The sequence below is a fragment of the Macrotis lagotis genome, chromosome 8 (assembly GCF_037893015.1).
Source record: "Macrotis lagotis isolate mMagLag1 chromosome 8, bilby.v1.9.chrom.fasta, whole genome shotgun sequence".
Classification (NCBI taxonomy): Eukaryota; Metazoa; Chordata; class Mammalia; order Peramelemorphia; family Peramelidae; genus Macrotis; species Macrotis lagotis.
Genome location: NC_133665.1, coordinates 46,863,851 through 46,877,036, shown reverse-complemented (window position 1 = coordinate 46,877,036; position 13,186 = coordinate 46,863,851). Strand labels below are relative to the sequence as shown.

At 35.4% G+C, this 13,186-nt stretch overlaps 1 protein-coding gene and 1 pseudogene across 2 annotated transcripts in view; both read right to left on the bottom strand.

The window, feature by feature from the left end:
- PRKCB (protein kinase C beta) overlaps window positions 1-13,186 on the bottom strand; it is a 704,261-nt gene that overhangs the window by 290,014 nt on the left and 401,061 nt on the right. The gene's annotated exons all lie outside the window — the stretch shown is intronic.
- LOC141495061 (insulin-like growth factor-binding protein 7 pseudogene) overlaps window positions 1-13,186 on the bottom strand; it is a 79,041-nt pseudogene that overhangs the window by 757 nt on the left and 65,098 nt on the right.

Sequence of the window (13,186 nt, the reverse complement as noted above, 5' to 3'; positions counted from 1 at the left end):
TACCACAGCTCGGTGTTAAAATATAGAGAGCCTAAGTCCCGCAGGAAGATCTGAGTTCAAATCTTATCTCAGATACTAGGAACATGACCTCAGACAAGTAACTTAACCTCTGTCTGCCTCATCTGTAAAATAGGAATAGTTTTGCCACCTCCTCTATAAAATGGGAAAATGGAAGAGAAAAGCCAGGTAACTGTGTTAAGGTCTCCTGATCTTCCCTCATAAACAATATAAAACAAACCTTTTAACAGAAGTCCTATAGACAAAACCCAGAAAGAGAAGCGAGGAGAACAACAGGTACCTCAAGGTCTGTCTTCAGGGATCTGGGGTGTGGTGAGCGCAGAGCACCAACAGCCAGTGGAGGACGGGCAAGAGTCAGACTAATCTAAGGTCAGCCCTGGGGGCTTTCCCTGTGGGAACAACTTGGCTCTGAGAAACAACCAGTGAGTGCAGAGTGGATGCATGGCCGTGGGACTGACAATCTGGGACTTACAGGAGGGGCTGGAGAGTAGGTTCCAGCCTCTATCACCCTGTACTGACCGGGAAGAGATTAGGTGAGAAAGGCCTCCAACACCCCCTACTAACCACTTATTGAGCAAAGTCTCCAGCACTCCCTATTAGCCAGCTAGAGGTATTACACTCAGTGAGTAAAGTCTTTAGGGATCTCAATACCAAATCTCTGTGAACCAATCCCCTTCCCCCAACACAAGATCTTAGGAAAATGAAGAAAGACCAGTGAAAAGAGGGGACCATATTAAAACTCCTAGAAGGAAAAGACCCCAATTCAGAGAGATGTAAAACTCCTGAGGAGAATATGATTTGGCCTCCAGCACAGGAAGATTTCCTGGAAGAAATCAGGAAAGAGTTTAAAAATCAATTGGAAAATTTGGGGAAAGAGAAGATAAACACCTTGCAACAAGAAACTAAATCCTTGGACAATACAATTGGACAAATGAAAAAAGAAAATAATTCTCTCAAAATCTCAAATGATCAAAGGGAAAATTTTTACAAAAATAGAACTGAAAAGGAGTTGCAAAAAATAAATGAAGAAAATTCTCCCCCCCCCCCCAAAAAAATGGAGTTTATGGAAACCAATGACTTCATGAGATAACAAGAATTTCTAAAACAACACCAAAAAGTAGAAAAAATAGAATAAAATGTTAAATACCTCATCAGCAAAACCACTAACCTCAAGAATAGATCAAGAAAAGATAACCTAAAAATTATTGGTCTTCCTGAAAACACTGAGGAAGAAAAAAAATCCAGGACTCAATATTACGGGATTTAGTGATGGGGAAACTGCTCTGATATCATGGAACCAAAGGGCAAAATGGTTATTGAAAAAAATATATCAATCCCCTCCAGAAAGGGATCCCAAAATGAAAAAACCAAGGAATATTGTAGCCAAATTCCAGAACTTTCAGATAAACTAGAAAATCCTGCAAGTAGCCAGAAAGAAACAATTTAAATACCAAGGAGTCACAGTAAGGATTACACAGGAGCTGGCAGCATCAACATTGTGGGATTGCAGGGTCTGGAATGCAATGTTCCAAAAAGCAAGGGAGCTTGCAATGTAACCAAAAATCTATTACCTGGCAAAACTGAGCCTTCTCTTCCAGGGCAAAAGATGGACATTTAATGAAATAGGAAACTTCCAAATTTTCCTGATGAAAAGACCAGAGCTTAATAGAAAATTTGGACTTCAAATAGGAGACTCAAGAGACACATGAAAAGGTAAAATTTTTAAAGGGGGGGGCAGGAGAAAAAAAAAACTGTCACCAAATAAGATGAAACTAGCAATATCCCTACCTAGAAGAAAGACTTTAACAGCTCTTGGGAATTGTAACTCTATTAGAAAGAATTTGATTAGCCATGACTTATTTGAGGAAACTGTTATCTAATAAGATGAAACTGGATATATCTTTACATGGGAAAAAGACACTAATAACTCTCAATAATTGCAATTCTAGTAGAGAGCATTGCCAGAAGTGATGGACACTCAGGATCTTTCTGTGACACATAGAATGATTAAAAAACAACACCTCCTTAAAAAGGAGGACAGTAAAGAGATGAGAGGATGGAGGAGACTGAATGGGATAAATCTCATTACATTAAGAGGTACAATGTACTTATTGCAATAAAGGGGAAGAATGGAGGAGGTGAAAACCACCTGTATCTTACTCTCATCAGATTGGCTTAAAGTTAACATATACACACACTGAGTTAAGTTAAGAAACTTATCTTACCTTTAAAGTGTTAAAAGGGGAAAAGTGGAGGGGGGAAGAAAAGGGGGAATCAACAGAAGGAAGGGAAGGAAGAATGGGCAAAGGGAAAGGGGGAAAAAGGGAGAGGAGGTTGGATATAGGAGGGCAAACACACTGAAGGTGGTGGTATTAAGAAACAAAACACTAGGGAATATGGATAAAGGGGGAAAAGAAGAAAAATACAAACAGAGGAAAGATAACATGGAAGGCAATAAAAAGTAATTATAACTTTGAATGTGAATGGGATGAACTCTCCCTTAAAACATAAGCAAATAGCAGAGTGGATTAAAAACCAGAATCCTACAATATGCTGCTTACAAGAAACCCATCTGAAGCAGAGAGATACATATAGAGTAAAGGTAAAAAGTTGGAGAAAGATATATTTTGCTTCAGCTGAGGTGAAAAAAGCAGGGGGAGCAATCCTTATCTTAAACAAAGCAGCTGCAAAAATAGATATTATTAAAAGAGATAAGGAAGGCAACTATATCCTCCTAAAGGATATCATAGACATTAAAGTAATTTCAAATTAAATATGTATGAACCCAATGGTATAGCATCCAAATTCTTAGAGGAGATACAAGATACAAGGAGTTACAAGAAGACATAGAGAGCAAAACTCTACTAGTCAGAGATCTCAACCTTCCTCTCTCAGATTTAAATAAATCTAATTTAAAAAAAAAACAAGAAGGACGTTAAGGAAGTAAATAGATTGTTAGAAAACCTAGATATGATAGACTTATGGAAGAAACTGAATGAGGATAGAAAGGAATATACCTTCTTTTCTGCAGTCCATGGCACTTAAACAAAAATTGACCAGGTATTGGGGCATAAAAACCTAATAACCAATTGCAGAAAGGAAGAAATTGTGAATACATCTTTCTCAGATCATAATGCAATAAAAATCACATGCAATATTGGGCCAGGGAGATATAGAACAAAACCTAAGTGTTAACTGAATAATCTCATTTTAAAGAATGAGTGGATCAAACAACAAATTATAGAAAGAATTAATTTTATCCTAGATAATGAAACAATAATGAAACAGCATAACAAAACCTATGGGATACCCTCAAGGCAGCTGTCAGGGGATTTGTTATATCTTTAAATGCTTATATGAATAAATCAGACAAAGAGGAAATCAATGAACTAATATGCAACTAAAAAATTAGAGAAAGAACAAATTCAAAACCTCCAATTAAATACCAAATTAGAAATTCTAAAAATTAAAGGAGAAATTAATAATATCAAAAGCAAGAAAACTATTGGAAGTAATAAATAAAACCAAGAGCTGGTTTTAGGAAAAGACCAATAAAACTGATAAACCTCTGGTCAATTTGATTAAAAAAAGAAAGAAGAAAATCAAATTGCTAGTATCATAAATGAAAAAGGCAAACTCACCACCAATGAGGAGGAAATTAAAGTAACAATCTGGAATTATTTTGCGCAACTTTATGCTAATAAATTTGATAATCTAAATGAAATGGATGAATATTTACAAAAATATACATTTCCCAGGTTAAATGAAGAGGAAATTAAAAACTTAAATAACCTTGTCTCAGAAAAAGAAATTCAACAAGCCATTATTGAACTCCCTAAGAAAAAATCTCCAGGGTCAGATGGATTCACAAGTGAATTCTATCAAACATTTAAGGAACAACTGCTTCCAATTCTATATAAAACATATGGAAAAATAGGTGAAGAAGCAACTCTGCCTAACTCTTTCTATGACACAAATACGGTGCTGATACCTAAACCAGGAAGAGTTGAAACAGAGAAAGAATATTATAGTCCTATCTCCCTGATGAATGTTGATGCAAAAATCCTAAATAAAATCTTAGCAAAACGATTACAAGTTATCACTAGGATAATGCATTATGACCAAGTAAGATTTATCCCAGGAATGCAGGGTTGGTTCAATATTAGGAAAATTGTCCATGTAATTAATTATATCAATAACAAACCTATCAGAAATCATATGCTTATATCAATAGATGCTCAAAAAGCTTTTGACAAAGGGCAGCTAAGTGGCACAGTGGATAGAGCACTGGCCCTGGAGTCAGGAGTACCTGAGTTCAAAGCTGGCCTCAGCCACTGAATAATTACCTAGCTGTGTGGCCTTGGGCAAGCCACTTAACCCCATTGCCTTGCCAAAAAATAAAATTTAAAAATTTTAAAAAAAATTTTTTTAAGTTTTTGATAAAATACAGCACAGATTCCTACTAAAAACACAAGAGAGTGTAGGACTAAATGGATTGTTCCTTAGAATAATAAGCAGTATCTATCTGAAATCATCAACAAGCATTATATGCAATGCGGATCAGCTAGAGGCATTGCAAATAAGATCAGGGATGAAACAAGGATGGCCATCATCACCACTACTATTCAATACTGTATTAGAAATGTTAGCTTCAGCAATGAGAGAGGAAAAAGAAATTGAAGGAATTAGAATGGGCAAGGAAGAGACAAAACTCTCATTGCAGATGACATGATGGTATACCTAGAGAATTCCAAAAAAAAAATCATCTAAAAAAGTACTAGAAATAATTAGCAACTTTAGCAAAGTCACAGAATATAAAATAATGCTCATAAATCCTCAACATTTCTATATATGACCAGCAAGATGCAGCAGAAAGAGCTAGAAAGAGAAAAATCCCATTCAAAGTAACTTTAGACAACATAAAATACCTGGGAGTCTACCTGTCAAGGCAGACACAGAAACTTCTTGAAAGCAATTATTTGTGTGAGACACAAATAAAATCAGACTTAAATAACTGGGCAAACATCAACTATTCATGGATAGGCCAAGCAAATATAATAAAAAATGACAATTCTACCAAAATTAAACTACTTCTTTAGTGCCCTACCAATCAAAATACCAAAAAAATTACTTTAATGAGTTAAAAAAAATTGTAAGTAAATTCATATGGAAAAATAAAAAGTGGAGAATATCCAAAGATTTAATGAAAAAAGTGTAAAAGAAGGTGGCTTAGACCTACCAGATCTAAAATTATATTATAAAGCATCAGTCATCAAAACTGTCTGGTATTGGCTAAGAAATAGAGTGGTGGATCAGTGAAATAGACTAGGTTGCAATAGCAGGAAATGATTATAGTAATCTGCTGTTTGATAAACCCAAAGAGTCTAGCTATTGGGATTAAAAACTCTCTTTGATAAAAACTGTTTGGAAAATTGGAAGTTAGTATAGAAGAAACTTGGATTGGACCAACACCTCATACCCTATACCAAGATAAGATCAAAATAGATACAGAATCCAGACTAAAAAACAATATTATAAGCAAACTAGGAGGACAAGGAATGGTTTACCTGTCAGATATATATAGAAAGAGAAGCAATGTATGACCAAGGAAGGGATGGAGAACACCATTAAAAATAAACTAGATAATACTAATTACATTACATTAAAAACCTTTTGCTCAGACAAAACCACTGTAACCAACATCAAAAGAAATGTAGTAAATTGGGAAACAATTTTTACAACTGGTGTTTGTGACAAAGGACTCATCTCTAAAATATACAGATAAATGAGTCAAATTAAAAAAAAAGACAAGCCATTCCCCACTTGACAAATGATCAAAGGATATGCAAAGGCAATTTACAGATGAGGAAATCAAAGTGATCCATAGTCATATGAAAAATTACTCTAAATCACTAATTATTAGAGAAATGCAAATTAAAGTATCTCTGAGGTACCACCTCACACCTCTCAGACTGGCCAATATGACCAGAAAGGACAATGATCAATGTTGGAAGGGATGTGGTAAATTTGGGACACTAATACATTGCTGGTGAAGATGTGAACTTATCCAAACTTTCTGGAGAACAATTTGGAATTATGCCCAAAAGGCAACAAAAATGTACATACCCTTTGATCCAGCAATACCACTACTGGGTCTATACCCTTTAGAGATTATGAAAAGGGGTAAAAACATCACCTGTACAAAAATGTTCATAGCAGCTCTGTTTGTGGTGGCAAAGAAATGGAAATTGAGGGAATGTCCATCAACTGAGGAATGGTTTAACAAATTGTGGTATTCGTATGTGATGGAACACTATTGTTCTATTAGAAACCAGGAGGGGTGGGACTTCAGGGAAGCCTGGAAGGATTTGCATGAACTGATGCTGAGCAAGATGAGCAGAACCAGAAGAACACTGTATACCCTAACAGCAACATGGAGTGATGATCAACCTTAATGGACTTGCTCATACCAACAGGGCAACAATCAGGCACAATTTGAGGGCATCTGCGATGGAGAATGCCATCTGTGATGGAGAATGCCATCTGTATCCTGAGAAAGAATTGTGGAGTTTGAATGAAGACCAAAGACTATTGCCTTTAATTTTAAAAAAGGATGCCTTATTATGTAATTCTGCTATATCTCATACTCTATGTTTCTTCCTTAAGGATATGATTTCTCTCTCATCACATTCAACTTAGATGAATGCATATTATGGGAATGATGTAAAGACTAGCAAACTACCTTCTGTGGGGGGGGGGAGGGAAGCAAGATGGGGAAAAAATTGTAAAACTCAAAATAAATAAAACCTTTCTAAAATTAAAAAAATAAAATAAAATGGGAATATTAATAGCACCTCCCTCTGAGTATTATTGTATAAATTAAATGACTTACAAAATATAAATGGCTTTGTAAATCTTAAAGCACAATATAACTATTAGTTATCATCATCACCATCATCATTGTTGCCAGTGTAGTCATGTATATGTCTATCAGTCAATATGTCAAGAGCCCAGAAAGAATACCGTTAGGTAGTCAGTTTTATAAATAATAATAATAATTTACAGTAATGTAATTCAGAAAAGTTTACAAAGTACAAACTTACTTTGTGAATTCACATAGATATTCAAATAGATTTATGGAGCAGGTAACAAACATTATAATCCCAATTTTAAAAAGAAGGAAATGAAAGTACAGTCAAAGGAAATTTTTCTAGTCATTCCACAAAGTTTTATTAAATATCTACTATATGTCAGGCTAAGGAGATTCAAAGACAAAAATAAATAGGCCCTGTCCTTAAAGGAATTTTTATTATATTTAGAGAAACAATGGGAACACAAAAATTATCATATATATATACATGTATATATCTGTATATATGTATACAGATATATACATACCCATACGAATATAGTTACACACACACACACAAGGGAGGACACTAGCAACTGTGAGAAATCAGGACAAGAAACCTGAAGGAGACAGCATTTGAGGTATATATAAACTTCAGGACTCAGGAGGATAGAGGTAAGAATGTTTTCCAGGAATGGAGGAGAGAGCCTTTACAAAGGTTCAGAGACAAAAAGTGGAATGCTGTATAGATAAATCTTCTAGTCAAATGTCTATGATCTTATGATCCTATAAGGTACAAGTTCCTGGAGGAGAAAAGAGGAGATATGATCAAAGGTTCAAGTTGAAGGTCTAGCTTTGACAAAGAGGGAGGCCACCTCTCCAGCTGAGGCTAAGGAGAAAAAGAAGAAAAGAAGATTATTCTGAAGTGGAGAACTGATCAGAGGCAAAAATATATGGCTGATGTCCTCAATGTCAATTGATGGAGATAGCATAAGCAATGGAGCCTGCCCAATTGAGATTATACAACAAATATGAAATTGACCTAATCTTCGTTGTTTTGTTACTTCCTTTTTTTTTAAGATTTTTGCAAGGCAAATAGGGTTAAGTGGCTTGCCCAAGGCCACACAGCTAGGTAATTATTAAGTGTCTGAGACCGGATTTGAACCCAGGTACTCCTGACTCCAGGGCCGGTGCTTTATCCACTGAGCCACCTAGCTGCCCCCTACTTCCTTTATTAGTATTCAGCAATACAGGTTTAGGAGAAAAGGAGACAAATGACGGGAATGACTTGTAAAGGGGTGGCCAGTGACAGGATAAAGTGACAAAGGTTTCCAGATCAAAGAATAAAGTTGACTTGCCCAAGGTTCCATAGCTATTGCCAGAGCCTAAACCTAAATTTCTGAATTTCAAATACAGTGCTTTATCCAAACCTACAGCTCTGCAGAATTTAGCACAGAATGGAAATACCTGATTAAGATTTAATTTTAAAGTCTCTCAAGAGGAAGAAACTGCATTTCACATTTTGTATTGAGGATTCATCACTCACCTCTAATTCACTAGACAGCAGGCTTCCACTATCTCAGGAGAATTAGGATTGAAGCACATAATCCTAGTCATTCCAGTAAAGTAGGCAGAAAAATATGGCACTTTAAAATACAGTTTCCTAAAGTTTCCTAGGGTTTTCAACAAGGGACGCCAAATACTCAAGGAAAGTGTTGAAATTATGGAATCAGAGGAAAAAGAATCACAAAATTCATGAGTTAAAGCCAACAGGCAAGTGTTATACCCTATATTGTAGCTGTTCCTTTCCTGAGAATCTAAGAGTTGAAGAGACTTCTAAAGTCATCCAATCCAACCATAGGTTTATTGGAGTCAGCTTTTACTAGCTCATAAATGCTGATTGTTAAATTTTCATTGTGAGCCTTTGCACCTCAAAAATCAGCAAAAGCTATAAATTAGCATTAATGGAGGAAATATTAACACTTCAGACTAAATCTAAGAGTGCCATATTTATATTTTTTAGGAAGCCAGTTATTAAATAATTATCTGCCCATCTAAGAAATCCAATTCATACCTGAGTTTCCTTTTTATAACATACTCGACAAATTGTCTTTGCTTAAAGACTTCCAGTGAAGAAGGACTCACTATGGCCTTAGACATCCCATTCCAACTTTTTTCAGTATTTTCCACATATTTCTGATTGTCATAAAGCTTTTCCTTCCAACAAGCCTAAATTTGCTTCTATATCCTTTTGCCTACTTCTGCTATCCAAGGTCAATTAGAATAATTCTATTGCCTTTTCAAGGCAATATCACTACCAAACATGAAAATAATAATTATAATCTCTATCCCTAAAGTTATCTCTTTCTATACTAAAGCTCTCCATTTTTAATCAATCAATCAAGAATTTAAGTGCCTGCTAAGTGCAAGACATTGTTCTAGGCATTGAGAATGCAGAAACAAATGTGTAAGATGCATATTCTACCCCTTTCTCCTCCCTCTCTCTTTACTCTGATCTATTTGACCTTATAGGGGGTCAAATACCCCTAACAACAGCTTATTAAGAACAAAGTACCCCTTATCCCCAAAATTTCTTGCCAATGTTCCCTTTCCCTCTCTTGACTAGATTCTGCCATTTACTTCCCCTACCAATAGATCTGGGTAATTAACACATGAGGCTATGAAAATTAAAGCATTTAATATCACTCTTAAAACCACTCAGAGATTCATGCTATTTGGGCAAACAAGTGCCACTGTAGGTCAGATGAAACTCTAAGATTTTCTCCTTGCCTGTGATCTTCTCTAGAAGCTTTCCTTATTTGGTTTTCTACTTCCATTGGTTATGTCTTCCCAAGGGTACCATGTTCTCCACCACCTAGTTAGGCACAGAATTTGGAGTTCCCAGGCTTGAGTTCCTTGCCTCAATGGAGGAATGTAAAGTTTTAGTGGCACTTTCTCTTTACTTATTGGAAACACTAAATAATATTTGATAAATCAGTCCACGTAGGGGTGGGGAACATCCTACATTGACAACATAAGCTTTGATTTAAACCCCTTAAAATGAAAAACAAACTAGACTGCATCCATTTACATCACACTTTTTTTCGGATAACATTATTTCACATCTTTGTAGTGCTTTGCAATTTACAAAGTTCTTTCCTTAAAATATCTCTGTGAAGTAGGTTACGTAAGAAGGCTCTCTGGGGGAAAAAGAAAATTTTGAGAGATTATCTTACCTCCCCAAGATCACAGGGTTAAGTGTTACTGGGATTCTAAACAAGGTCCTTTGATGGTAAGCACTGTGATTTTCTCCAGTAGCATGTTTGGCAGGAGCAATATTCCCACTCCTTTCCTGGTACAGGTTAGGCTATTTTCCCTTTAAAATCTATTGAGACTATTCTCAAGTTTTGATTGTCTTGGCAAACTAAGAGGCTCAAGCTATATCACTTCCTGGTCACTTGAATTCAAAGAAGTGCTCTTTGATCCTTGGGAGTACATTTGGTTGGGAGAATATGATGGGCAACTCAGCTTCCCTCAGTTAAATCAACATGAGGTATCCTCAGTGCCTATCCTAGATGAAAATCTTGCAGCTAAAGCTTAGTGAAACTCCTTTTGGTAACTGAATGATATCTGAAAACATCATCCCCACCCCCAATATTGAACCCTATCTATCCAGAGTCTATCTGAATCAGGGTTCGATCCAGAAAACCATCTCACATGCAGACACATAAACATATACACATATATGTGTATGTGTCTATATGTATATAGACAAAGAATATTCCCTTTAAGTAAGTGGACCCACTCAGAGGACCTCTACTTAAATTATTCCATAATGCAAATTAGTCCATCCCACTCACTTTACACCAAAAGCAACCACAAAATAATACCTTTGTACAAGTCATAAAATATGCTAAAATACAGATATATTAAATATCACACCATGATAATAAATAGAATTATGAAGTTAATGATAAAGTATGCACAACACTATGCAGTAAAGTTTCCCCTTCCACAACCATTCCACCCAACCTTTATCATGGGTAGTTGAGTATGCAACCTTTTGATATGAAACGATCAAGGGATCAAGGGATATTAGGATAGTGGCTCTCTTTTTTCCCCACATATATCTGATGAAATTAAGCAATATTATCCTCAAATAATCTTTGAAGTTTAAAAAAAATTTATATATTTAGATCCATCTTTTCAATACTAGAAACAATGTACTCAAATGATAAAATACTTGTCATTTATTTCATTGTGAATCTTTGGTTTGATCTTGGGAGCTGAATCTTCCTTTCTTCTTCAATGCTTGCAACTAGAAGCTTAATCAGATCTTCATTCAACAGTTCTCCATGAGACTCAATCAACTCCTCCACATCATTCTCATCCATTTCTAGCTCTGATTCCTGTGCTAATTTTACAATCTTGTTACACACTTCTTCAAAAGTTTTATCTTTGCTAAATTCACAAAATCAGGAACAAACAGTAGGCATACAATTTTCCAAACTTTCTTCATACATGTTTCTGTTATATCTTCCCTTGTCTTTCAGAATTCTTTACATAAAACCAAATTTGTATAATGTAAATTAACATAAAGCAAGAACTGTGAAAAAAGTATATGGACATACATTCATACACATGTATATATTTTCCTTTACTAAAACATGAAAATATGGAGATATTTGACAAAAAACTAGCATTAAATCTAAATATTCAATTCTATCTCTGTGTAGTGAATGGAGCTCATATTTTCATTTCAACATTTTAGTTACTGAGTTTGAGATATTCATATTTTTTAACCACATTCAAATCATTCTCCAGGTGTTATTTCAATTATTCAATAAGCCATCAGTAGTTCAAAGGAAACTAATAGTGTAGTAGAAAAGCACTGAACTTCAAGAAGACCTGGGTTTGAATTCCAAGTAACTCTTTTTTCAATATCTATATGATCTCAAATAAGTCACTTATCCCTATTCTGACTCTCAGTTTCATTATCTGTTTAAATAAGGGTTGAACTGGAAGGTTTCTGATGTCTCTTCCAGCTCAAAACCAATGATTTTGTGTGTTGCTTTCTAGGAGAAGGAATTTATAATATAACATCTAACACATGGGGAGCTAAATAAAGATAGGATTTGAGAAGATTTATGGCATCAGAAACCTCACTGACTGAGTGATTGGCAGCACATTTCCAAACAAAAACCTAACAGTATGTTTCCTCCTGATAAAACAAAGGTTAGTTTCTAACAGATCCCTTTTCATTTTTCTTCTTTATAAGTAGATACTGCAATGAAGACCACCTGTTTGAAGCATGTGGTTTATGCTTCTCTTCTCTTTAGCTCAGAAATTCATAGTAACCTTATGGTGCCCCTTGTACAACAAGAAAATGTGTTATACACTTAAGCTGTCAATGTCTCAGCAAGTGATATTGTTTTAAATACAAATCCTTGAGAAGAATGACTAGCTCATTTTCCCTGGTTATCCTTCATTTCTAATCACAATCTCTGTCATTGGACTGAACAGTTTCCTATATAGGAAAATGTCAGCAGCAGCCGGGAGCTATCCACTACTGAATATCACTTGGGGAGTGAAGCAGAGAGTAGGGTTAGCACAAGAGGCAACCGCCTTCTCAAAGGCTGTCTGGTTCAACACCACCACCCCCATTTCACGGACAGGTAATTGAGGTTTAAGTGACTTGCTAGAAGTTAGGCAGGTAGTATAAGAGATGGAATTTGACTCAGGTCCTCTGACTCCAGAGCTAGATCTTGCCTTATTTAGTATTAAAAAATAATGTACAACCTTTTTGTTCAAGCTCAAAATCTTTTGGACACACTTGGTTTCTTTGTAATTTACCTTGAAAACCTTTTTCATTCTTGCCCTTTGCCACCACATTGCTGACTTTTTTTTTTCCTGTCCATAGATTCAGAGTACAAAACATGAAGACACAGAATTTGTATTTGAATGCCAATTCTGTTATTTAACTACCTATGAGACTTTGGGAAAAATCACTTAACTTCTCAGGGCCTCCATTTCCTTAGCTATAAAATGAAGGCCTTAGACTAAATGTTCACTAATATCCCTTTCAGTTCTAAATCTATGCTCCAATTATTTAGTCTCTAAGGTCCTCATTGTTTGCTATTTCCACCTTGCTATTTCAATAACTGACCCTTCTACACTATAAGATCCATCTGTTGCTTGTTTCTAATTCTTTTTAAATGGATACTAACTATTGATAATTTTCTTAGCCCATTCAGACTAACTAGTAACAACTGCAATCAATCCCTTGTAGGATTTTGGGCCATAGCACTAGTCTACTCC